Below are 27,388 nucleotides of genomic sequence, written 5' to 3' on the forward strand. Positions count from 1 at the left end.
CACACCATTAAAAGGGGACTGATGCCCTTTTCCCATTTTGATAAACTCCAGTTCTTCATGTTTAAATCCTACCAATCTCCAAGAAGCTCCATAAAACTACAGAGACATCCTCAAGTCTTCTGAGACAAGAAAGGTCCAAGGGAAAAAGATACTCAATTTTCTATAAATAGGGAAATAAGGGTCTAGAAAAGCTGAGGGTTGTTTGGGCTCAGTGCTCCCTTTGTGGCCTCTTCCTTGCAAATCCAGAGATAAACAGTTTGCCATCCTCGCAGGGGGTAAGCAGATGGTAGAATAAACACATTCATCTTTCCCTCTCTTACGGTGCACATGGCTTGTCATTATAACTAACCCCCATGCACACGAGTTAGAGCAAAAGTTCCAGGTGGTCTCTGCTCAGGGAAGTTAAGGCATGAACTTGAGATACAGAGGCTACTTGGTGACACAGAAAGGCAACCCTGGGACCAGGACATCACAACACTGTGCATTTTTTTTCTTAAGAAAAGAAACTTATGAGTCACACGATAAAAATATGAATTCTAGTGGGGCAGGACAGAAAAAGGGTAAGGGATTAAGAGGTACAAGCTACTTTGTATAAAATAAATAAGCTCCAAGGATATATTGTACAGCACAGGGAATATGCGTTAGTCGCTCAGTTGTGTCCAGCTCTTTGTCCATGGGATTCTCCAGGCAAGAATACTGGGATGGGAAGCCATTCCCTTCTCTGTAAAGAATCTGCCCGCAATGCAACAGACCCGGGTTTGATTCCTGGGTCAGGAAGATCCCTGGAGAAGGTAACTGGTACCCATTTCAGTATTCTTGCCTGGAGAATTCCATGGAGAAAGGAGTCTGGTGGGTTACAGTCCATGGGGTCACAAAGAGTCAGATACGACTGAGTGACTAATACTTTTGCTTTTTTTTCCACTTTCACAGGGATTATGGCCAATTTTTTATAATAACTATAAATGGAGTATAACCTTTAAAAATGGTGAATCCCTCTGTCATACACCTGAAACTTACATAATTTTGGACATCAACTAGACTGTAATAAAAAAAAAAAACACACAAATTTGATAATGTTATAGTTCCTGGAGTATGTGATTTCTTGGTTTAACTTAGAGCAACAGTGATGCATTGAATCCAGAATTTGCTCTCACAGCCAGTAGCAGTTCACAACACTTGTTCTTCCTTAGGCATCAGTAGAAAGCAGAGTTTCTAAATGAGGCGGTTTCAGTATATAGCAGAGACAGTTGGCAACGTCTGGAGACAGGCAGCTTGGGTTGTCACACTGGGCCTGTTGCTGCTTTTAGTGGGTAGAGGCCAGGGATGCTCCTGAACATCCCCCAACCTACAGAAGAGTCCCCCACAACAAAGAACTATCTGACCCAAAATGTCAATGTAGTCAAGATCGAGAAAGTCTCATACAAAGAAAACTAAAAAACCGTCTTTAATTCTTATCATTAGACTTACTTTTCAAATGCATTGAGTGTACCATCTCATGAGTTCATTTTCCTGGCTGTTCTATCATTATATAACAACATCTGTGTCTCCATTTTTTGCCATTTGTCTCACTTTGTAAAAAGAAAAATGAGAAAGGTATTCCATTAGAAGAAGTGCACAAGTGCCCATGGCTCGCTACTGAATCCATTAATGCATTTTAGCATTTCTTGTGAAATTTCATGATGCTGATATTGTAAATGAAACCCCCACTGCTTCCACAACACAATTTGACATTTTAAAGTCATTTCAAGGGAGGAACAAAAATGAAAAGAAAAAAAAAATTCAGATTTCAAGCTCACCGGGTAGTGGATAAACCACTGTAATTGATTTTCAACCAAACAACTCTTTCCTTAATCATATTATCAAATCAACACCACACTTCTGCTGGACTCTGTGATGCTTGTAAGACGGTGCTACCCATGCACTGAACGCTTAGTATATGCATCTTGAATCAGAGAAGCTCATTGATCGGCATGTGCTTCCTGCATCCCTGTAATTATTCCTACTTAGCGATATGAAATCCTGGTCTTGGCAAATTTTTGTCTGGGACACTAGTTATCCCCAGATGACGGAGGCACTTATTTCAAATTCATCTCTTTACCCCACCTTATGATTATAACAATGCCACCCTGCCTGAAGGTTTGACTTTGAGAAACCCATTTTTATTTCCCACTATTCTTTTTCAAAAAATACTGTTACTATGCTCCTTATCCTAGAAAGGAAAACTGGTTTTGGTCTGCTCTTTAAAGCATTCTTTTAGTACCGCAGGAGCTGAGTCCTTGCAAAGTGGCCAGCAAAGGGCTCTGTGAGTTTTCATAAGCGTATTCTGGAATCCTCAGTCAAAACATTGTTATGGGGTTGAGGAATCCAAGGCAGAGGGAGGAGCCATAGGGGAGGGAATGGACAAAGCAAATGTTCTGAGCTGTGTTACCCAAGCACCAAGACATCAGCTTCCCTTGCAAAGATGGGTGTTCCTTTTAGAATTCTGTGATTTGTAGGGAAAATAGAGGATATACTAAGACACATCAGTCTATCACCTTCTAAGTAGTTCAAGATCACTAACTGATCCCAACTGATAGGAACTGGAGAAACCTTGAGTGCTTGATTTTTAAAATTTACTATAATAACTATACTATACTACAACTTGGGCAAACTCTGGGAGATAGTGAGGGACAGGGAGGCCAGGCATGCTGCAGTACATGGGGTTGCAAAAAGCTGGACATGGTTTGGTGACTGAACAGCAACAACATAACTATTGTTTGATTCTTGTTTGATGTAACTGAGACAGTTTCCTTTGGACTTAAGCTGTTTGACCATACTACTGCCCTTTCCCTATAAAGCGATAATCAAATAGGACAAAAAGGAGCAGCTCACCTCTCCTTGGATACAAAGGAGCTTGGATAATAAGTGTTATTTTAAAACTTGAGTATCTCAGAGTCCGTTCCACATTCTCTTCATCAAGACTTCGATTATTACTGGTGGGGCTGCTGCTGCTAAGTCACTTCAGTCGTGTCCAACTCTGTGTGACCCCAGAGATGGCAGCCCACCAGGCTCCCTTGTCCCTGGGATTCTCCAGGCAAGGACACTGGAGTGGGTTGCCATTTCCTTCTCCAATGCATGAAAGTGAAAAGTGAAAGTGAAGTCGCTCAGTCGTGTCCAACTCCTAGCGACCCCATGGACTGCAGCCCACCAGGCTCCTCCGTCCATGGTTACTTCTTATTCCATAACTTTTCACAGGAAAGAAGTAGCAGCCTTTAATCATAGGTATTTTGCTGGCTTAAAAATTGGGGACAGTAGTTAAAAGTGAGGAGAGAGATCAAAAGTAACAAAAACAGAATTGAGGGGAAAGAATGCTAAAAAATTTGGAAGAGGTTTGGAAGAAGGACAGCGGAAACTAGAGATTTCTTTTCAAAAGAGTCCGCACACTCTGGGCTTCTATTCCTTCTGAATGTTAATTACAGTCTTTACCTTGGCATTTTGCTCTCATATCAGGGAAGCAATTACTGGCCTAATTCAAATTCATAGCAGCCATTAACAATGAACAAACAGATACATTATTTTAATTCCATTTGCTGCTTCCTTTCTGCTGATGTATTGACCCATGAAGCTTTGACTGGATGTCCTGTAATTGGCATTTGGCAAAGGTTGTTATCATCATCATGCTTTTCATATACGAGTATTTATTAAGCACATATTGCATATATAATACCTTGCAAGGGCAGGCAGCTTAAAGACCACAGGCCAGAAATAGTTTGTGCCTTTATAGAGTTTATGTAACAAGACTTTATTTTTTAGATAAAAATTTAGTCTGCTTATATGTGTGTGTGTATAAGGGTCAAGGCGAATCCAATAGGCTAACAGGATTATTATTTCTTAGCTTAAGTATAACTTATAACTGTTCTCCATATATTATTTCAATCATATATGTTTGACATTATTCTTGGCTCAACAATACCGATTATATCAAACTCCCAAGGCAAGATCTCACAGTGAGATAGACTTCACAAAAAGAGAGGAAAACAAGAGAAATCGCTCTAAAATGGAATAATCTATAACCCGTTTCCCTATGATTTGCTTTTCTTTCTTGAGTCAATGACTTTTCTTATCACAAATCTCCACAATATTCTTGCTCTCCAATCGGTTTCACACACTGACATAATTTTTGCTATGCTTTCATTTGGAGATATTTAATATGTGCCAAGTAATTTGTTTGCATTTCCTTCCTCAGGTTCATTTAATGCCACTGTCTCGTGTCCTAAGACATTAGTCCTTACATAAATGAGTTAGTTTGGCTATAAACACCACCCAGATCCCTCAGCACCATGATCATTCCATGAGCTGTGGGCAAGTCCTTTACCTTCTGGGACCTCAATCCCCACATTTGAAAAACAAGATGATGGGATTCTAGAGTGACTTCCAGCTCTGAGACTTTATTTACATATTTATTTTAAAATGTGTTCATTCTGCCAGCCAAATATTGGCACTTGCCATCTGCCTTTACAAGGAGAAATTCACTGGCCATGGCAGTTGCTGACCTTCAACACATCCTGAAAAGAGTTCAGGGTGGAGATTGGGAATGATGCCCTCTGTGCTGTGGGAAAACTGGGAGAACAGGCTTTCGGCATTTTCAGGAAGAGATTTTAGGAGCTCAAATGCTTGCATTTTCTCACATTTAGAAAATCACTAGATCATGAACAGAGACTCTGCTGTTTGTGACCAGCAACAACTTTCTGCCACAGTGTGTGTTCGACTGCATGGATCCCCTTCACTAAAACCACATGTATACTCACTCTCCCCGATCTCTTCAGAGCAGTTCCTCAGAGCTATCTGAGAGGCTGTCTTCCAGGCTAGAGTTCTCATTTTGCCCCAGATAAAACCTTACTTTCACATTGTGTGTGTGGTTTTTTTTTTTTCAGTCGACAATTATGTGATAGTACTGAAACATGATCCTGTGTTTCTCAACTTGTAGACTGAAATAGAATTATTGTGCAACAGGAAAATTTTATTTAACAGTTGATGTTTCCTCTTTTTCCCTTTTAATTTTGCTTCCTGCCTCAAACACTCAGTGTTGTCATAACTTCCCTTTCTCAAATCAGCTCCAAAAGCATAAAATGTGAAATCCTACCTATTCCTTTGTTTATGTGCATTTATTTATGTTCATAAAATCCACATTCCTGAAGTTCTCCCTATAAAGGATCTAAGGACTTCCCTGCTGATCCAGTGGCTAAGACTCCACACTCCCATTGCAGGGGGCCTGGGTTCAATCCCTGGTTGGGGAACTAGATCCCACATGGCTCAACTAAAGAGTTCGCATGCTACAACTAAGAACCAAAGCAGCCAAATAAATAAAAACATAAAAATGAACATTTTAAAACACTGTCTAGTAAAGTGCATCTTTAGATGCATAGTAATAATCGATTTAGGCTAATAATATAAAACTTACTAAAATCAATTAAAAATTTCAGAATTTTATCATGCCTGCTATTGGAAGGAAATTATTGTAAAGGAAGTCACCTTGTTGAATTCCCCACCCAACATAGGAATCCCACCTTCACCACCCTTGACAGATGGTTATCTAGGCTGCTTCTGCTTCAGCAGTGACAAGTTGTTCACATATTCTTATAGTGGGTCATTCATAACTATTGACCAGCTCTGATGAGAACTGTTTTCTGTACATGAACCAAAACTCTGTCTCTCTATACTTTATCAATTTTTATTTTGCCTCTAGATTTATAAGGAATTCATCTACATTGTTACCATCCAACTAATGATAATGATCATTTCCCCATTATCTGACATTACTCATTTGATTGACCAACTTTTCCTACCTTAAATAGAGGAAAGAAATGACCCCAATGATTACAGAGACTGGGGTCTGTAATTAGCACCCTTAACATTGAGTTATTATTTACATGTCCTCTAGAGCATTGTACTCAAAGAGCCACCATTTCAAACGAATCTGAATATTTAACCCAGATTAATAAACTGGTGGAAAGTCAGCCACCCCACAAGCTCACGATTTTAGTGTTTACTTCAAGAGTTGAGTTCCACTGGAAAACTGGCTTGTTTTTAGAAGATAAAAGTCTGAGTTGTAGGCCAGTCTTGGTGGACTAGTTGCTCTCCTACTTGTACTGTTAAAGACTTTCTGAGCTTTGGTGTTTTCATCTACTTTATCTTCTCTCCTTCAAACCGGTAGGGGACATATAGAGAAGGAATCTTTGGGTGGCTGGCAAATCTATTTGTCTAAAGTTTTGGTAAAATAATAAAGCTTAAAGTTATAAAATCTAGGTAAAAAAATAATCATAGGATCTGAGTGATATCACTTATACGTGGAATCTAAAAAGCAAAGCAAACTAGTGAATATAACATAAAAGAAGCAGAGTCACGTGTATAGAGAACAAACTAGGGCAAGGCAGGGGTGAGGGGTGGGACATACAAACACTTGGGCGTAAGACAGGCTATAGGGATGTGTTTTCCAGTGTGGTGAATATACTCAATATTGTGTAATAACTGCAAATGGAAAGTGAATTTTAAAAATTGTGTAAAAATTTGTAAAAAGTAAACAAGTTCTATGGGTGGGCAATCTTTTCCTATAGAGGACCAAGAATAGATATGCTTGCCTTTGTGAACCACACAGTTTCTGACACTACTCAACTTTACAATAGTAGTCCAAAAGCAGCCATAGGTAATATATAAATGAATGGATGTGATAATAGATATTCTAAAATATTGGAACATTTTATCTGTTCCAATAAAATGTTAGTAAAAATAGTAGTTCATCCTGATTTCCACAAAGTGGGGGGCGGGGCGGTGACAGGAGAAATTCAACAAGATTTTGGCAGAAAGAAATAAGCCCAGACTTATTTTCTTTTCTGATCTCCTCTAAGTGCTAAATGAAAGACTGAAGGTGGAGGAGAAGGGGACGACAGAGGATGAGATGGCTGAATCGCATCACCGACTGGATGGACATGAGTTTGAGCAAGCTCCGGGAGTTGGTGATGGACAGGGGGGCCTGGCGTGCTGCAGTGTATGGGGTTGCAAAGAGTTGGACATGACTGAGTCACTGAACTGAATTGAAGTGCTAAGTGAGACATGTGAGGCTCCACTTCACATTTTTGTGTATAATTTCAGGTGGCATTTCTTTTTTAAAAAAATGTATTTACTTTTTAATTGAAGGATAATTGCTTTACAGAATTTTACTGTTTTCTGTCAAACCGCAATATGAATCAGCCATAGGTATACATATATCCCCTCCCTTTTGAAACTTCCTCCCATCCCCTGCCCAATCCCACCCCTCTACGTTGATACAGAGCCCCTGTTTGAGTTTCCTGAGCCATACAGCAAATTCCCGTCGGCTATCTATTTTACATATGGTAATGTAAGTTTCCGTGTTACTCTTTCCATACATCTCACCCTCTCCTCCCCTCTCCCCATGTCCATAAGTCTATTCTCTATGTGTTTCTCCATGTCATTTCTCCAGGTGGCATCTCTTTACCCTGCAGGACTCTTACTCCCCTGCTGCTGCTGCTGCTGCTGCTGCTGCTAAGTCGCTTCAGTTGTGTCCAACTTTGTGGGACCCCATAGACAGCAGCCCACCAGGCTCCCCTGTCCCTGGGATTCTCCAGGCAAGAACACTGGAGTGGGTTGCCATTTCCTTCTCCAATGCATGAAAGTGAAAAGTGAAAGTGAAGTCGCTCAGTCGTGCCCAACTCTTAGCGACCCCATGCACTGCAGCCTACCAGGCTCCTCCATCCATGGGATTTTCCAGGCAAGAGTACTGGAGTGGGGTGCCTTTGCCTTCTCTGCTAGTTCCACCTTAAAGTTGAAACACAGGTTTTCATTCCAAAATAGGAATCAAATATTTTAAATGCAAATGTTTCTGAGAGTCAGTCCATTGGTAAGTCTCCCCCTGAGACTTCTAAGTTTCTACGGGAAGGAGGTGAACTTCTACACTGCAGTGAGTTCAGGGTGGCTGAGCCAGAGGAGAAAGGAGAGGAAGATGGATCTCACACATTCACACAGTTCGAGCGCTTCACAAATATACCTGTGACTTTATGTTCATTCATAGAAGAGTCTGAAGGCAAGTGGGTTGGATAGATAGGAGAGGAAAGAGAAAAGAAAAAAATTATTATGTAAGTTTCTTCATGTCTGCTGAGATGGTATGGGGGATATTTTAATGGGAATGCTGCCAGTCTTTCGCCATTAAATACTAGGAACATCATTAAAACTTATGCTTCTTTGATTAAGAGCAAATATTGGGACCCAGTAGCTCACATGGTAAAGAATTCGCCTGCATTACGGGAGACCCCAGTTCAATTCCTGGGTTGGGAAGATTTCCTGGAGAAAGGGGTAGGCCACTCACTCCAGTATTCTTGTGCTTCCTTGGTGGCTCAGATGGTATAGAATCTGCCTACAATGAGGGAGACCTGGGTTCAGTCCTTGGATTGGGAAGATCCCCTGGAGGAGGGCATGGCAACCCACTTCAGTATTCTTGGCTAGAGAATCCCCATGGACAGAGGAGCCTGGCAGGCTACAGTCCATGGGGTCGCAAAGAGTCAGACACGACTGAGTGACTAAGCACAGCACGATAGACATGATGCAGCAGAATACCAATGCAGATGACAGAATGAAGGAGGAAGCAGTGTGCCTGTGCGGGACTGACCTAAGCCCGATGTTGCTGCTGTTGTTGTTGTTCAATCGCTGTCATGTCCCACTCTTTGTGACCCATGGACTATAGCCCGCCAGGCTCGTCTGTCTTCCACATCTAAACTTTCCAGCAAAAAAGGCCTCACAGGGAAACCAGAGGCTATCCTCCACTGCCAGAGATGCTGATCATCAGCCTTTTAATTTTCTAGTTTGGATTAAAGTACCCCTTGACGTATATTTGGTTGTTAATTATTATATTATTGTTCATTATTTCTGAAAAGTAATAACATGTTTAATAAAAATCGGAGCTACAATAATGAAAATCATTTAGATAATTTCAAGCGTTTCACCTCCTGAGGACTTCAATTTGATTTCTAAAACACAGTAGAAACTTCCTAATTCAGACTAATGACAGAGAGCCCCATTGTGAATTACCAAATTTTTCAGATGAGTGGGTATGCAAACAGACAGACAAGAATCAAGGAATGTAAACCACACAATATGCTTCATCCCTTTGTTTTGACAATAGTAGTTCAGACTTCACAGTCTATGATAAAACTTTCCGGTACCTCGATATAAATGTATCGACGCTTGTTTCCCAAAGATAATGAAGTCTTAGTAATCAGAAATCTCACTATAGAAGTCAGACATTAAATCTTTGCTCAGAGATCGCTCTGGGACTGCAGGGGGTTGCAAATAATTATCTGGCTTACAGAGTACTGAAGTGAGAGTGACACAACGTCTACTGCATATGCAAAGTGAGGAACAGAGGTAAAAAGACGTTTTAATCTATCTCATGGCTTCCCAGGTAGCTCAGTGGTAAAGAATCCACCTGACAAGCAGGAAACACAGGTTTGATCCCTGGCTCAGGAAGATCCCCTGGAGAAGGAAATGGCAACCCACTCCAGTATTCTTGCCTGGGAAATCCCATGGACAGAGGAGCCTGATGAGCTACCGTCTATGGGGTCTCAAAAGAGTTGGACACGACTTATGAGTAAACAACAACAATTGGTTGCATTTAGCGTTACTCTCGTATTTTTTCTCTGCAATCACAGATTTTTGGGGGCAGAAGAGAGCTCATATGTGTTCTCTCTCACAACCTCCTTGTCTACTCTACTGCTATATTGATTAGGATTTTATGCTCTTCCCTTCAAGAATGGAGGAGGTCCAACTTAATTACATGCAACACTCCCTTGCCTGAGAAAAGGCTACACATTGTTATGTGTGTAATGGGATCCAGACCCAGGGGTAATGTTGGGATTCAGAATCTCAAATACTTAGATAATTTTTTTTTTTTTTTAGTAAATCATCTTTTTATTGATATTGCCAATTTTATAAGCTGATTTAACAATGCTGTTTTTATTTATTTATTTTAATTGGAGGCTAGTGACTTTACAATATTGTAGTGGTTTTTGCCATACATTGACATGAATCAGCCATGGGTATACATGGGATGGGCAGGGAGGTGGGAGGGGGGTTCAGGATGGGGGACACATGTACACTTAGATTTTTATTATCCATCATTTCCCCATCATCTCCTCCCCCTCTTCCCTCTGTTAATCTTGATGAATTGTTCTCAACCCCGCTGTCCACTGAGTCACTTGGGGAGCTATTTGAACACAGCGTTCCTCACGTGCAGACATTCTGCCTTAATTGACTGAGTCACTGGGAGAGTGGTGGGAGTTGAAAGGACCCACGGATGGCTGTGTTTTTGTATCACGTCATCAGTATTACACTCTGTGTCTTTAGTAGAGCCACAGCAGTGGGGATTCGTGTAGATTCCAGGGTAGGGAACCATGTCACATTCAGGTAGAAGTAAGGAGCAGAAGCGTGAGTCTTGGAATCAAACTGCTGGGTTTGAATCCTCACTCTACGGCTTACTAGGTAAAATACAGTTAGTGAAGGTATCCACCCATAGAGGTGTGATTAAATGAGTTAATATACATGGAAGGTTAAGAACAGTTTTCAAAACACGGCAAGAACGGGAAACTTGGAGTTGTTATTCAAAGGGATCTGGAGGGAAGAGAGAGAGAAAGCAAAAGGCACCACTTTACAATGCCTGTAGGTTCTGAAAGATTAGGCCGGGGCCACCGGAGGCAGAAGAATTGCTGAGAGCTGTCAGAAAGAACAGGATGGCCCTTTTGTGTAGACACCATGAATGGTTTGAAGCAGAGTCAGTTTTATAGGACCTTTTATTTTGTACCTATTTCGGGGAAGAAAACTTATATTAGAAAAGGTCCAGGGGAATAAAATTGCTTATATTTAAAGAAAGGTCCTCCTGAGCTCTAATAAATTCTGTTCATCACCAAAAATAGATCTGGACCAGTTTTTAGAGGGTGGACTAGTTTTTGAAATGCTTGCTTATCCATGGAAGGAAGTACTGCAGAGATACAATATGCTGTGTTAAATGTCCCAAACATAGGCACAATTATAACCTAGACTTTCTGAGAATTTGCAAATCGTTCATTTTGTAGCTACATCCCCTTTGAGTGGCAACATTTGCATTTTGGACTTATCCTTCTTGTTTTGTTTCCTTTTATTTCAAGACAGGCAGGGCTCATAGAAGAGAATCCAAGTTGGATATCTGTTTAAGCAAAAACTAATTAGGGAAGCAAATCCACTGCTCCCCTTGAAAATCAAATATCACCTACCAGAATCAAGTCAAAATGACTTTTAGATTGTCTGTTATTTGGGAATATCTGTACCACAGCTCCTTCAATTACCAAGTCTAATTTGGAGTTGACTGCAAATTTAAGCACTTTTAGCAGGAGAAGTTCATGAGTCATTCAGGCTAAATCTAATTCATTTGTACAGTATTTCTTGGGCAAAGGTGGGTACCAAGGGATTTGCCTAAGTATGGAGACAAGGAAAACTGCAGCGTGAGGGGCTTTCTGAAGCTCTGTAAGTGCGGTGAGGGCAGAAAATGAAGATTGGATGTGGTTGTCCTCACCTCCATCCTGTCTTGACTCCTGGTTTGCCTAACTTGCCCGCTGGCACTCCTGACTGCTCCCCCAACACTTCTCTTTCTCTCTTTCTGCATTACACACAGAGGGAGTGGGGGAAACCCGGATAGAGCAATGTTTACACATATTATGTCTATGTGCATCTCCATATCATGCACATCCTGTGAAAACCTGGAAACAGCAGTATTTGAATATAATTGAAAGGGCGCCTGCTAATTTAGAGCCTGTGACAGCACTGTAACCAAGATTTACAGTTGCAAACGGTTGACAACTCGGCTATTGGGTGAAAAGAGGGTGATGGGAATCTGATTTGAGGGGATGACCCTTTCTGACTTGTGAACAAAGAAACCTGCATATCTATTTTTAACCAGGCTCTGGAGACTTCCAGTAATTGACATTTGGAGCTGAGGCTCCTACTTGTCCCAGTTCCTGGGGATATTTGCATCTCTTTCTGTGTTTGGGTTTTGTCTGCCTAATCCCTCCGAGCGGGTGGGGATGCAGCATCGTCTCTGCGTTGGCAGGAGGCTCAGAGATGCCCTCCTCTCTGCACGTGCTCACTGCAGCCGCCTCCCTCCTCTCCGGCTGGGGCTTCCAACTGGAAACCTGGCGTTTTCTATTCCAGGAAAAATGCAAATACTACTCTGAGCTTTTATGAGTTTAGGCCTCACAAGTGTTATTTATCACAGGAGCAAAAAAGGAGCCGCCAGGGTTAGATCCTCAAGATGAGGTCCAGCAGAAGCCACAATGAAACCGGAACTTGGGATTTGGGGGTTTAACACAAAATTTCTCATGCAAGGGAGTGACTGCATTAAACTGTAGTCTCTGAATGTGGTTGTTGGGTCTTCTCTTTGTCTCCTTGGCATTACTCATTTCATCCCACCCATCTTCCAATACTTGGGTTTTATTCCACCTCTTCCTAAACAAAACCTCTTCCCTTGAAAAGACTCAATGATTTATTCATACAATCATACAGAAAAGGTTTATCTGCTACTTCTTAGAATGTTTCTTTTTTTAAACCATTTTAATAGGGATAAATATACTGGAGTGCCAGTTCCTTCTCCAGGGGATATTCCCGACCCAGGGATTGAACCTGGGTCTCCTGCATTACAGGCAGACACTTTACTGACTGAGCCACCAGCCCCTTAATAGGGATAAAGCCTTTAAGCCAAAGGCCTAAACCTTTTGGTTTGGGAATTTCAGATCTCTTGTGGGGATGATATTTCCATCTTAAGGTGAAGACTGGAGATTTTTCTGGAATCACAAAAATGTCAGAAACATATGATTAGCAAAAGGAAAACAGGGAAGGAGCGATAAATTAGGTGTTTGGAATTAAAATATACACACTACTATATATAAAATATATAACCACAAGGACCTACTATAAAGCACAGGAAAATATACTCAACATCTTGCAATAACCTATAACAGAATAGAATGTTTAAAAAAAAGAATATGTTGCTGTTTGCTCTTGTTTTGGTCACCAAGTCATGTCTGAATCTTTTGTGACCCCACGGACTGTAGCCCGCCAGGATCTACATTTCTAAAAATTGTCATGGAATTTCTCAGGCAAGAATACTGAAGTGGGTTGCCATTTCTTTCTCCAGGTGGCTCAGGGGTAAAGAATCCTCCTGTCAATGCAGAAGGCTCAGGTTTGATTCATGGGTCGGGAAGATCCACTGGAGAAGGAAATGGCAACCCACTCCAGTTTCCTTGCCTGTGAAGTCTGATGGACAGAGGAACCCGGCGGGCTATAAGCTCGTGCAGTTGCAGAAGAGTCAGACATGACTTAGCAACTACACCACAACAAAAAAGAATAAATATTTATATGTATAACTGAATCGTTTTGTTGTACATCCCAAACTAACACAGCATTGTAAATTAGCTATATTTCAATAAAAATTTTAAAAAGGAAAAAAGTCAACATTTAAGTGTTATAGATGCCATTTCTCTCGGTACAAGATCAGTCTCCCCTAAGATGAAGTTAGGGGTGTGAAATCTGAAAGATATTTTTGAAGATGCCATTCTCTTCTTCACTACTGATTACCATAATCACTTAGAAAACACAAATTTCTTCACTCCAGTTGAAAGGCAGAAGCAGTGTATCATGCCTCTAGGGGAAAACATAGGCAAAACACTCTCTGACATAAAGCACAGCAAGATCCTCTTTGACCCACCTCCCAGAGTAATGGAAATAGAAGCAAAAATAAACAAATGGAACCTAATTAAACTTAAAAGCTTTTGCACAACAAAGGAAACTATAAACAAGGTGAAAAGACAGACTTCAGAATGGGAGAAAATAATAGCAAATGAAACAACTGACAAAGAATTAATCTCCAAAATATACAAGTAGCTCATGCAGCTCAATACCAGAAAAACAAATGACCCAATCAAAAAATGAGCCAAGGAACTAAACAGACATTTCTCCAAAGAAGACATACATATGGTTAACAAACACATGAAAAGATGCTCAACATCACTCATTATCAGAGAAATGTAAATCAAAACCACAATGAGGTACCATTCCATGCTGGTCAGAATGGCTGCTATCAAAAAGTCTACAAACAATAAATGCTGGGGAGGGTGTGGAGAAAAGGGAACCCTCTTACACTGTTGGTGGGAATGCAAACTAGTACAGCCACTATAGAGTACAGTGTGGAGATTCCTTAAAAATCTGGAAATAGAACTGCCATATGACCAGCAATCCCACTGCTGGGCATACACACAGAGGAAACCAGAATTGAAAGACATGTGTACCCCAATGTTCATCGCAGCACTGTTTACAATAGCCAGGACATGGAAGTGACCTAGATGTCCATCAGCAGATGAATGGTTAAGAAAATTGTGGTACATATACACAATGGAATATTACTCAGCTATTACAAAGAAATCATTTGAGTCAGTTCTAATGAGGTGGATGAAACTGGAGCCTATTATGCAGAGTGAAGTAAGTCAGAAAGAAAAACACATATATATGGAATTTAGAGAAATGGTAACAATGACCCTATATACGAGACAGCAAAAGAGACACAGATGTAAAGAATAGACTTTTGGGCCCTGTGGGAGAAGGTGAGGGTGGGATGATTTGAGAAAATAGCATTGAAACGTGTATATTACCATATGTGAAATAGATGACCAGTCCAAGTTCAATGCATGAAACATGGTACTCAAAGCTGGAGCACTGGGACGACCCAGAGGGATGCAATGGGGCGGGAGGTGGGAGGGGGGTTCGTGATGGGGGGACACATGTACACCTCTGGCTGATTCATGTCAATGTACGGCAAAAACCACTACAATATTGTAATTAGCCTCCAATTAAAATAAATAAATTAATTTTTAAAAAATTAAAAAAGAATCTGCCTGCAATGCAGGAGACCCAGGTTTGATCCCTGGGTCAGGAAGATCCCCTGGAGAAGGAAATGGCAATCCAGTCTAGTATTCTTGCCTGGAGAATTCCATGAACAGAGAAGCCTAGGGCTACAGCCCATGGTGTTACAAAGAGTCAGACACAACTGAGTGAGTGATTAACACTTGTAACACTTGTGAGAGTCATTCTAGTAGTCTATGTGGATAATTCAAGCCAGAAAAGTTGTCACAGTACGACTGATTATCAATTGCTGATAGGATTGTCCCGAGTTCAGGAGGGGAGTGGTCAGGTCTATGGAGACTGGAAATCAAGAAAGACTTCTTGATTTGAAGTCTTGATCCTGAACGAAGGTCATTTTCCCCATAAGGTCTTTCCTGATTTCCAGTCCCTGTAGAATTGACCAATCTCCTTATCTGTATCTTCTATGTATCTGGAACATCGCCTCTTCTGTTAGACTGTAAGTCTTTCAGGCAGAGATCGGGCCACTCCTATCTGTAGCCCCAGTGCCTACAAAGTGTCTGTACAAGTGGATGCAATCATGAATGAGTGAATAATACTAATAAAAAAAGAGCAACATTCCTGACACAGTCAGCAAGGTCAGCCTCCTCTGGCAACCTGGGTCCCGCTTGTCTCCTGAACTCCTCCTGCACAGACCATCTCCCAGTTCCCCAACCAGAAGGCTGTCCTGCCAGGTAGAATGCTCCGTCCTCCAGCCAGGACACCTGAGACCCCGTCTCCTGGAGCAGGCATCCCACATCCCCCTTCCCACGCTGTCTGTCTAGATAACTGCAAATCACCCTTCAGATACTGGAGGATGTCTGTTCCTTAAGGAACACCTTGATGATTAGGTCCCATGCCCATGTTATTTGCTCTGTTCTTATCCATTAGCGCATGGAGCCAATTTGCAATTATACATCTATTTGTGCCATTATTTACTGAATGTCTCAGTGTTCATCTCCACAAGGACAAAGGTTGCATGTGATGTGAATTGCTCACCCTGGCTATTCCATCCTTCTCTAGCACACTGCTAGGCTCACAGGCTGCAATCAAAACTAAGTATGCTCTCAATGAGCTTATTGTACAGAAACCCTGAAGTTTCATAGAAATTCTCTTTTATCCTCAATGAATAATTATGGTCTTGCTGGTCAAGCCATAATTATTAATATTAATTAATATAATTTTAATTAATTAATATAATTTTAATTAATTGTTATAATTATTGATTATTAATTATTCAGTGGTCAGAAACTTAAGTGGAGTTGTCATCAATATATGTATTGTTTTCTTTGGTAAGTTTGATGTGTATATATACATATGTATACATAAGTAAATGAGCAGCATAGTTGGAATATTTAATGTTTCAAAGGACTTTTCATATCATCATCTATCATACTTGCTCATCAAAAAATCTCTGTGAGGAAAGTAAGGCTTTTATTGTGAAGAAATTAATATATATATATATATATATATACACACACAAACACATATATATAATATAATAGTAAGTATCTACTATAGTATGTAGTAGATATCTACATATAATGTGTGGTAGATATATAATAGTGCATAAAATATCCTAACATATAATGTATATGGGTTCCCAAGTGGCTCAGTGGTGAAGATTCTGCCTGCCAAGCAGAAGACACAGGTTTGATCCTTGGGTTGGGAAGATCCCCTGGAGAAGGAAATGGGCAACCCACCCCAGTATTCTTTCCTGAGAAATCCCATGGACATAAGAACCTGGCCGGCTACAGTCCAGGGGGTCACAAAAGAGTCGGACATGACTTAGAGACTAAACAATAACAAAATAATGTATATACTATATGTTATATACTGTGTGGTAGATACATGTTATCATAACATATATACTAATTTATTAGAATGCAATTATATACTATATAAACATAATAGATATTATATATGTCATATAAGTCAATTAACCAATTGGGAAAGGAGTACATCAAGTCTGTATATTGTCACCCTCCTTATTTAACTTATATGCATAGTACATCATGTGAAATGCTGGGCTTGATAAATCACAAGCTGGAATCAAGATTGCCAGGAGAAATATCAAAAACCTCAGATACGCAGATGACACCACCTTAATGGCAGAAAGCAAAGAAGAACTAAATAACCTCTTGAAGGTAAAAGAGGAGAGTGAAAAACCTGGCTTAAAACTCAACATTCAAAAAGCTAAGATCATGGCACCTGGTCCCATCACTTCGTGGCAAATAGATGGGGAAACAATGGAAACAGTGACAGACTTTATTTTCTTGGGCTCCAAAATCACTGCGGATGGTGACTGCAGCCATGAAATTAAAAGACACTTCCTCCTCGGAAGAAAAGTTATGACCAACCTAGACAGTGTATTCAAAAGCAGAGACATCACTTTGCCAACAAAGGTCAGTCTAGTCAAAGCTATAATTTTTCCAGTAGTCATGTATGGATGTGAGAGTTGGACCATAAAGAAGGTTGAATGCAGAAGAATTTATGCTTTTGAACTGTGGTGCTGGAGAAGACTCCTGAGAGTCCCTTGGACAGCAAGGAGATCAAACCAGTCAATCCTAAAGGAAATCAACTCTGATTATTCATTGGGAGGACTTATGAAGCTCCAATATTTTTACCATTTGATGTGAAGAGCCAACTCATTGGAAAAGACCCCGATGCTGGGAAAGATTGAGGGCAAAAAGAGAAGGAGACAACAGTGGATGAGATATTTGGATGGCATCACTGCACTGACTCAATGGATATGAGTTTGACTAAACTCTGGGATATAGTGAAGGACAAGGAAGGCTGGCGTCCTGTAGTCCACGGGGTCGAAAAGTCAGATACGACTAAGCTACTGAACAACAGCAAAGCAGCATATTATACATAATTACCTAAAGCCACCCTGTAAGCTTGCTGCAAACACAGAACTCATTATGGAATTTTATAATCCGGAGTGATGATTAAGATGCTTAAAACTCTATGTGGGTGGTATTGAAAAGAATGACTCCAGACAATTCTTCCTTCCGTGTGTGAAAACAAGCTCTTTAATTTTTGCACAATCTTTTGCTGTTTGCTCATGAAAATAAATAGACGGCTGCTATGAGAAATCTTTCATTGCAGACTTTTCTGTAAAGTGAGAGAGAATAAAACTGAAGTCAGGAAGCAGTCAAGCCCAAAATGGTTTTGCTGACAACCATGTTCTTGGATCAGAGCCCCAGACCTGCAGTGTACCGAGAAGACTTCTCCACAGTTTGGATGGGTAAGCCTGAAAACTAAAGGACAAGTAATTTGGAGAAAAGGTAGAATTCCTCCTTTTTAAAGTAGAAGGAATTAGGAGGAACAAAGAAAGGAAAGTTACAAGTGTTTATCATTTACTTTGCATCCAAGACTTTGCTTAGCAATTTCCAATGTTTTGTCTTTCTTATTCAATCCTCCCCACACCCTGAGAGACGGAGGTATTATTATTGCCATGTTACAGCAGAGAAGTCAGTTAACATGCACTGTGTCAAGGGGTATCCTTGAGCTGTTCTACCACTCTGAGCTCCACAAATCAATTCCAAGAGCTTAAGATCCTCTTGGAGACATTTTCCAGTTAAAGTGAATATTCAATCATAAACTGACTGTCCCATCAGATGAGTTCCTAGGATCTATGAAATGAAATGTCTGGTATGATGTCAGGGCTTGGGGTTGCCATGCCAACTCTCTGCAGATGCCTACAGAGCTGGCTTGTATATAACTCCTTATTCTCACACCTTGCCCTAAGTGGTACTTGGCAGCACTCTTAATGAGATGGGTTTTCCATGGTCCTCCTTATTTGCAATGGACAGCTGTCATCCAAGAGCTGCTTTGCTACTTTGTCACTAATTCTCCACACCTCTATCACATTGGTAATATCCTCCAAAAAGCCACTACCATGTCAGTAATTCCCAGGCCCCGTCCTTGGTGTTTCCGCCCTGTAATTTGGAATGTTCATGTGTCAAGCTTGAGCGTCCTAAATAACAGGGTGGGAACACCAAGGACAGGGCCTGGGAATTACACTCGGGCTTCCCTCATAGCTCAGTTGGTAAAGCATCTGCCTGCAATGCAGGAGACCCCAGTTTAATTCCTGGGTTGGGAAGATCTCCCTGGAGAAGGGATAGGTTACCCACTCCTGTATTCTTGGGCTTCCCTTGTGCTGCTGCTGCTGCTGCTAAGCTGCTTCAGTAGTGTCCGACTCTGGCTCAGCTGGTAAAGAATCTGCCTGCAATGCGGGAGACCTGGGTTCAATTCCTGGGCTGGAAAGATCTCCTGGAGAAGGGAAAGGCTACCCACTTCAGTATTCTGGCCTGGAGAATTCCATGGACTGTATAGTTCATAGGGTCACAAGGAGCTAGACACAGCTGAGTGGCCTCCACTTTCACTGTGTCACACTCAGTGTTCCCCCAAACTCAGCTTGCTGAGTCTGGATGCTTGTTCCAGGTGGACCGTTATTTCCTTCATCTTGTTCTGAGTCAGGATGTCATGATGACATGTTCCAGTCATGATACCAAGCATCTTCAATATATTTTATTATCTAACCCATAAAATCACACTGAAAGATAGGAATAGCTGTGATTCTCCATTTTTCTGAAAAGGAAGCTGAAACAAAAGAAAACTTCTCCAAGGATACAGAGTTTGACAGAGGCTGAGCTGGAGCCTGCACACAGGTGTTCTCTCTTTGAGGCCTGCATGGTTGCCACTCAGAATGTCAGGAATGTATGAATGCTGGATGGGAATAGGTGGGCATCCTCGACTTTGTTTTCTACCTTTATTTTGGCAAGTCAGTACATTATACGCAGTGTGCTGCTTTAGCATAGACATGGATGTATTGTACGGTGCTCAGTGGCTTAGTTGTGTCCGACTCCTTGATACTCTCTGGACTGTAGCCCACCAGGCTCCTCTGTCCATGGGATTTCCCAGGCAAGAATACTGGAGTGGTTGCCATTTCCTCCTCCAGGGGATCTTCCCAACCCAGGGATAGAGCCCTTGTCTCCTGTGTCTCCTTCATTGCAGGTAGATTTTTTTACTGTTGAGTCATTGGGGAAGCTCATAGATATGGATACTAAATAAGATATATAGATAATCTTTATCATACAAAATTGATAGGCAGGAAACATACTGATTTTGTATAACTCAAACCTCACCCCTGCAAGGGGATTTACAGATATAAGTGTACTTTGTACCCTAGAAGATGACACCTGCCACTCAGACACTGTAATGAACAAGTCAAAACAGAAAAAAAGTTTCCAAGTTCTGACACTCCATGTGAGGTCAGAGCATGTGTTAGCATGGAGGAACTCTCTATGATCCTGAAGGGTCTTGGGAGAAGAGAGAAATTAGGACTTGGGGAAATGACACAGAAAGGGACAACCGAAGAGCTTTCTGTGTGTGCATATTACACCTCCCGCTGCACAGAGCTGGTCACTCCTGGCCCCTCACTCTCAATCTTGTCTTCTAGGACTCTTGCCACTGGAATCCGTCGGGTGCTTAGACTGTTCTCAACTTGTACTTGTTGAATGAATTAACCTGGGAACTATTTTTGGTGGGACTTCATATTTGATTTCAAATATATTTGATTTGATGTGAAATTCAGCAGAAAAAATGTTATATATATATATAATTTTGTTAGAATATATGTATTTCAATGACTCTGTAGCATAATGTGGAAGCACCTTTCACTTCTGTTTAAAATCTTTGGCTGAATGTGGGTTTTCTTTGTGGAGGCTGGTGTACATGCTCAGTTTTTTGCTAATCTGGGGTCTTGGCAAGGCTGCCTTGTGTCTTGGTGATTTGCATGTGTCACCTACAGATTGACACTTGCTATCCACCTCCACAAGGATTAAATCAAGAGCTGTTGCAGCTATAGATCTTCATCACCCTGAAAAGAGTTCAGGGTGGAAATCAGGAATGAGGGGGACTCTGTACTCTGGGAAAAACTGGTAGGACAGGTTTTCAGATTGATATTTTCAGGAGATGAATTTATGATCCCAATTCTTGCATCTCCTCATATCTAGAAAGGCACTAAATTCCTTCCTGGTAATGTCTGCCCCTTGTGACTAACAGTAACCTTCATGAGAGTAACAGAAACCTCTGCAAAAAAATGTATATATATATATGTGCTTGACTGTATGTACTTCCTGTTCATCAAAATCACATTTATTCTGAACTTCTCTCCACCCCTCACCTCTTTGAAACAGTTTTTCAGAGCTACCTGAGATGCTGTCTCCTAGACTAGAGTCCTCATTTTGCCCCCAAATAAAACTTAACTCACAGCGTTTATGTGTATTTTAGCAAATTCATTGACATAAAACCCTCCTTGAGTAACTTTTGTTAATATCTTTAGCCTATATGTTAGAAAATATTTCACAGTAATATGAAGTTTATTCAAGTACTCTTTTTAACTTTTCACATTTTGAGTTTGTTAAAGACACTTTTTTGACTGGATATATTGCAAAGGTGGTATAAAATTATGGCACTCAGAAAGGGTACCACTCATTTTCTTACAACCAATTGTATCACCATGAATTAGTCTTATGGTTTTGATTCAATCTGGGCGGAAGCAAAATGCTGTAAGTCTTGTAGGGGTGCCATGGTTGGGAAGCAATGCACTGAACTCCCTGTGTGGCACTCAGGGTGTTCTCTGCATTTTCCTGCAGCAAATAGCCTATTGGCTTAGTGGCAAGAAATCATCTGTAAATTTGGGGATGTAGTAGGCCACAGACAGGAGGAGCCTGGGCAGGATCTGGACTGCACAAGAAAACAATGGTTGTAGTCTATTTGCCTCTTTCTTCCTGAGTATGTCATGGGAGTGGCCTCTCTAGGCCTCATGGTTTTGCTGTGCTACTCCGTATGCGGAAAGGCAGCTTCAGGTTTGTTTACAAGCAAGGGTGGCACCTTCCCTGTTAAAGAGTGCTGTAGGGTGTGGTATCTCAACAATTCCACGCTGAAGTTACAGGACCTGCAGTTCTTATCTTAATAAGAGAATACCTACAGCATCTGCTGCAAAGTTGAAATGAGAATGCACGTAAAATCTTGAATCCCCAAATAAAAACTCCGCAGAGACAAATAACAGAGCAAATTCTTATCATTCGGGGAATCATTTAACATTTCAGTAGCTCATGCCTGAGTGTGACCAATGTGGTAGCCACAGTAGGATTTGTTGGAAATGTGTGGCCTAGAAAAAAACCACTGTAAAGATTGCTGATGCCTGAATCACAAGTTAGAATATGATTTTGCTACTCAGTTCTTTGCTGTCCATCACTCTTCTTAGCAGAAGTTTCCAGACTTTCTGGCTGTTCAGATTATGTTTTCCCTCCTGCTCCAGGTAGCAAATTGACAGTGAAGTTGGGGAGTGTAAATGTTGGGGCAATAGAAATTATGTAAATGTTGCATTCCAGCAAGACAAATTTCAAGCCCTTGAGGTCTTTCAAGGAGCATTAATTTTAGAAATTATACACAAAATTTAACTTTTTCATGCTAATAGTGATTTCATAAAGAAAAACTCATTAGTAAAGGTGACAAATATGAAGTTCTATTGAACATTTAAATTCAAGGATCTCAGTGAATGCCCCGGGGAGGTATTTACCCAGCCAATGACTCTCTGATGTTATTAAGAAGTAATTTATTCAAGAAGGTCTCCATTCATGAGTTTACATAAGAACAATATCTACTTTACAAGGGCTTGTGTTCTCAGCACATACCTAATTTACAATGACTTTTGGTTAAAATTTTCATTAGGTTGGTTCAATAGTATTTGATAATTTTAATACAGTTTTACGAGATCCCAGGTTCCCATTTATAGGAGGAGAAAATGAATGAAGAGGAAATAAATTTTTAAAGAGCAAATTTATCTCTCAAATGAGCTCTGCTAATTTCAGTAGCAAATCTGAGGTGGAAGAAAGTTAACCTTTAGCAATTTTATGGAAGTTCTTTTGGGCACAGACTCTGGACATCCATTAAAAAACCACTCAGTCCCACAGCATCAATGCTCTGCAACTATGCCAACCTGTGCAGTGATTTTTACAATAGACTCTTTTGTGAAATATGGATGTGGAAGAGGAACCCCCAGGGTTTAAGCACAGGGTGTTTTCATGGTTGAAGACAGGAAGGGAACAGAGCTCCTCAGGCATAGATCAGATCTAGAAAAACAGAACCAAAATAGATGAAAGATGACTGTTCCCTGTTCCTTAAAGAGTATACAATTATGAGAGTTCAAGAATTTAGGGGAGAAAACTATTACTTGAGCTTTAATCAAGAATGTGAAATCAGGGCAGACTGAGAGCCCCAGATAAAGGAAGATGAGAAAGCCACATCACAGGACCGGTCATCGGAGAACAGACCAGCCCTGATTTCCCTGGTTGTTCAGACGGTAAAGAATCTGCCTGCAATGTGGGAGACCCGGGTTCAATCCCTGGGTCAGGGAGATCCTCTGGAGAAGGGAATGGCAACCCACTCCAGTGTTCTTGTCTGGAGAATCCCATGGACAGAGAAGCCTGGTGGGCTACAGTCCATGGGGTCGCAAAGAGTCAGACATGACTGAGTGACTAACACACTTGCCTTGCCTGACTGGAGAAGGGATGAGGTTAGCAGAAGGTTATAACACACACACACACACACACACACACACACACACACACACAGAAAATTAAGGTTTTTTTTTTAGCAATTAAGTTTCCTGTTAACGTTCTCTGGTTTAGACTTATATAACAACTTCAAACCCCTTGCCAACTAATCTGCAAATAGCACAGGGCCATGCAAAGGACTGATGCTGAAGCTAAGGCTCCAATTCTTTGGTCACCTGATGTGGAGAGACAACTCATTGGAAAAGACCCTGATGCTGGAAAAGATTGAGGGCAGGAGAAGGAAGGGGCAACAGAAAATGAGATGATTGGATGGCCCCACCGAATCAATGGACATGAATTTGAGCAAACTCTGAGAGATAGTGAAGGGCAGGGAAGCCTGGCATGCTGCAGCCCATGGGGTGGCAAAGAGTTGGACGTGACTTAGTGACTGAATGAATAGCAACAACAACAAGGCAAAGTGAAACAGCACCCCTCCAATCTTATCAACAAATTGAAAGAATCAAATACTATTTGCCAACAATGTAGTCCAACTTCTTGCAATATGGTTACTATGTTGACAGAGGAAATGTAAATAAAATTCCCTGTCACATAATGGTCCAGGGTCCTGATGACCCAGCTGTGGTTTACAATGACTCCTGTGACAATTGTGGGTGAAAAAAGCCAGAGAAGGCACTTCACTCCTTATCCTGCCATTTCCATTCTGAACTGGGCTCTTTCCTCTGACTCTTCTTTTACTCTTCAGTATCTAGTATCTAGTGTATTTGATCAATGTAGAAAGCCAAACTAGATCGTTCACCTTCTAAATGTCAGATTGTATTGACTAAAGTCTTATTTGTGTTTATTCTCTTTATCTAGCTCTTACAAGTGCTCTTGGTCTATTAGGAAACAGACTGTTTCTAAAAGTCTTCTTTATCGATAGTTATAAAGTCAGCCTTACATTAAGTCAGGATTCAAATGAACATCTGATTTTTTGGGGTCATGGCCTCTGAGACATTACATAAAACCTTTGAAGCTAAAGTCAAATGCCCTATTTATTAGTTGTATACGGACTATACTCTGTCTAAAATGCATTCTGTGAGTGTTAGAAGTGAATCTACAGAATATACGGTTTATGATTGTCATTGTCATTATAAGTTATAGCTCTGTATTTTATAGTACATAATGAAATGAGATGATAAAAATGACATCAAGCTTTGGATTTTAGTGTCTAAATCACCCATTTTACTCATCATTTGGCAGCTAAATGTCTCTTAAGTGCTATGCAAGGTTTCATGATTTAATGTTTGCCCAAAGAACACAGAGAAATATGTTGAACTATGCTACTACGTAGAGTCAGACTACGCTTCACGAGACCATTGGAAGGCAGGGCCAAAGTTCAAGCTGATCTGTCTACCTCTGGACTTCTGATTCCCAGAAGCTCATCAAACCAACAAGATGCTCGGAGAAAATTTACAGAGAAAATTCATGGAGTTTACCGCTTTCCCATCACTACATTTAACTTACTCTGACAGCCTTATCAAGCTCTTCTTCTCTCTGAAAAATTGATATTTTGGTCTCTGGTGGTCTTTAGTATTTAGCCTCCTGCCTTTATGAGCTTTGCTGTGACCAAAGATAATTCATTATTTTGGAGGAATCTTAGCTCACGGCGGTGAAAGGCTCATTGTGGTAGCTTCCAGTGCTGTGACTATTATGTGCCTGCTGGTTTTCTTAAAAACTCTATTGCCTATAAACCTTGTTCTTCGGTTTAGGATCTTCAAAACAGGATGTTCTATTCTTATGTTGGAAGGCGGCCTAGTATGACGAAGTACTCATTAGTTGCGATTTCTCAACTTTACTCTACTTAACCCTCTGCCAATGCAAAGGACTTGCCATTCCTACCCTTTACACCCTGCCCCTCAGATGCTGGGTAAGATTTATGGCCAGAAAACAGTGGCATCTAGTTTCAAGGTCACTTTGTCTTGCTTCTGCTTTAAATAGGTAATAATCATGATCAGACTTCACACTGTTGGAGGATCAAGACATTTAGTAGTGTGACCCCCATGATTTTAGGGACTTTTTGATAGTCATCTGACTCCTTGCGTTTCCCAACTCTTGCCTCATATTAAAACAAGCACAATTCACCATCATCAGTGGTGTTCTCTTGATCCCCAGACGACTGTCAGGTGATATGTGAAGGCTATAACATAGATAACTCCCAAGATGTTATTAATTATACCTCAAGGTTCAGGAAATATGTGAGAAAGGGAACCAAGAAAGGAGAGGGATAAGAAATAAAAAATCTAGAAATTGTGGAGATGTTCCAGCCTAAGAGCCTTTGCTTTTGGCCCCATTGACAAAACTCTAGGGCTTTACAGGATCTAAATTGCTTTTTGTCACCCTCTCAATTAGAGAAGCTAATCCTGATGTTATTGAACACTCCTGAGCAATAAAGTGTGTGAATAACTTCCCTCTCATAACCAAGCGATGGTATGTGACCCAGATCACAACTACTATCCATGCAATGCATACACATTTTAGGATTAAGTTAAGTTTTCGCTTTTCCATCTGTGCTCTAAGTCTGTGCCATGTGTCACCTAACAAGGTATTATCCATTATTCTTGTATTCAGTTCACTGTGTTTTGTTCCTCTTGTCCCTTGAAAATTGGCCTGTCTGTAATCAGAAATCACTTCCCCTCACAGTTCAGTGCATCTACTGGAGAAGCAGCAAATGCTTGTTTACAGGGCTGGTAATTGGATTAAAAGTTTGAAAAGAAACAGAAAAATGGAATGTATTGAAAAAATGAAAGACTAGAGCATGAAAATCAACAAAGCCAAAACAAATTAAAAAGCTCTAATGGATGAAATTGCTATTAATAGAAATCATTTATCAGGTACAATGTTTCAGAGTTTATCAATATTCAATTGCAATGATATTTGAAAACCTAAGAGAAGAAGGAAAAGGGTTCTTCTGAATAGCCTTTCTGTGGGGACGAATTGAAGATGGCTGATTAGTTTCTGTGCATCTTCTGAACTGTCTTAAAAAATGGGCAGTGCATAAATGTGCACGAGATATGGATATGGAAACACTACAGTAGGGAGGTGATCCTGTGTTAGATTATTTAAGAAGGAGAATTAAGTATCCTTTTTAATTTGAATACTGTTATTTTGATAAAATCACAGAAAAGAAAAAGTTAAGTAATATCTCTTTCTACAAATTCTTGCTGAGTGATCTGAACAAGCATAATGTGACAATGAGATTCATTGGGTGTGGTGTGCCATTTTGTCAATGCAGAAAGGATGGCATTATCATATAGCTGGCTGCTTCCAACCTTAAAACTATATTCGGACCTAATTTTCTCTATATTCTTACAATAACCGTATTCAAAATATTTTTTCAAAAGCCAATGTTTTGGATAAACAAAATAAAACACCTTGCAAGAAACCAAAAGCAATAGAAGTATAGGGATTTGAAATCAAATAGTCATACTGGGATGTCAATATGCAACAACAGGAAAACTTTGATGTTAATGTGATCCAAAGAGGAAATGGGGCAGACTCAACAGTAAACACAACCCAAAAGAGAAAAATGCAAAGAGAAACAACAGAAGTGTTTATACGTCAAAAAGCAGAAAACTGAATTCACATGAGTTAACCGCCATCACTACCTTTTTAATAGGTATCTTTAAACTGTCCATCTTCGGTCTACAAAAGATGCAATCTCTTACCTGTGTGGTGGGATCACTCTGTCTCAAGCTCTGCAGATCTAAAGATGAAAACAATACAAGTAATTACGTTCAGTCCTTTAATTTGATAAACATATTCTATGCTAATTTTTTAAATGTGCTCATTTT

The 27,388-nt window shown here is 40.5% G+C and overlaps 1 protein-coding gene across 1 annotated transcript in view; it reads right to left on the reverse strand.

Moving 5' to 3' along the window:
* CELF2 (CUGBP Elav-like family member 2) overlaps positions 1–27,286 on the reverse strand; it is a 663,065-nt gene extending 635,779 nt beyond the window's left edge. Inside the window, exon 1 of the mRNA XM_061435730.1 lies at positions 27,263–27,286. The gene's annotated coding sequence lies outside the window, so the exon portion shown is untranslated. The remainder of the gene's footprint in view (positions 1–27,262) is intronic.
* Positions 27,287–27,388: the final 102 nt, after the last annotated feature.

Source organism: Bos javanicus, chromosome 13 (assembly GCF_032452875.1).
Source record: "Bos javanicus breed banteng chromosome 13, ARS-OSU_banteng_1.0, whole genome shotgun sequence".
In the NCBI taxonomy this organism is placed as follows: Eukaryota; Metazoa; Chordata; class Mammalia; order Artiodactyla; family Bovidae; genus Bos; species Bos javanicus.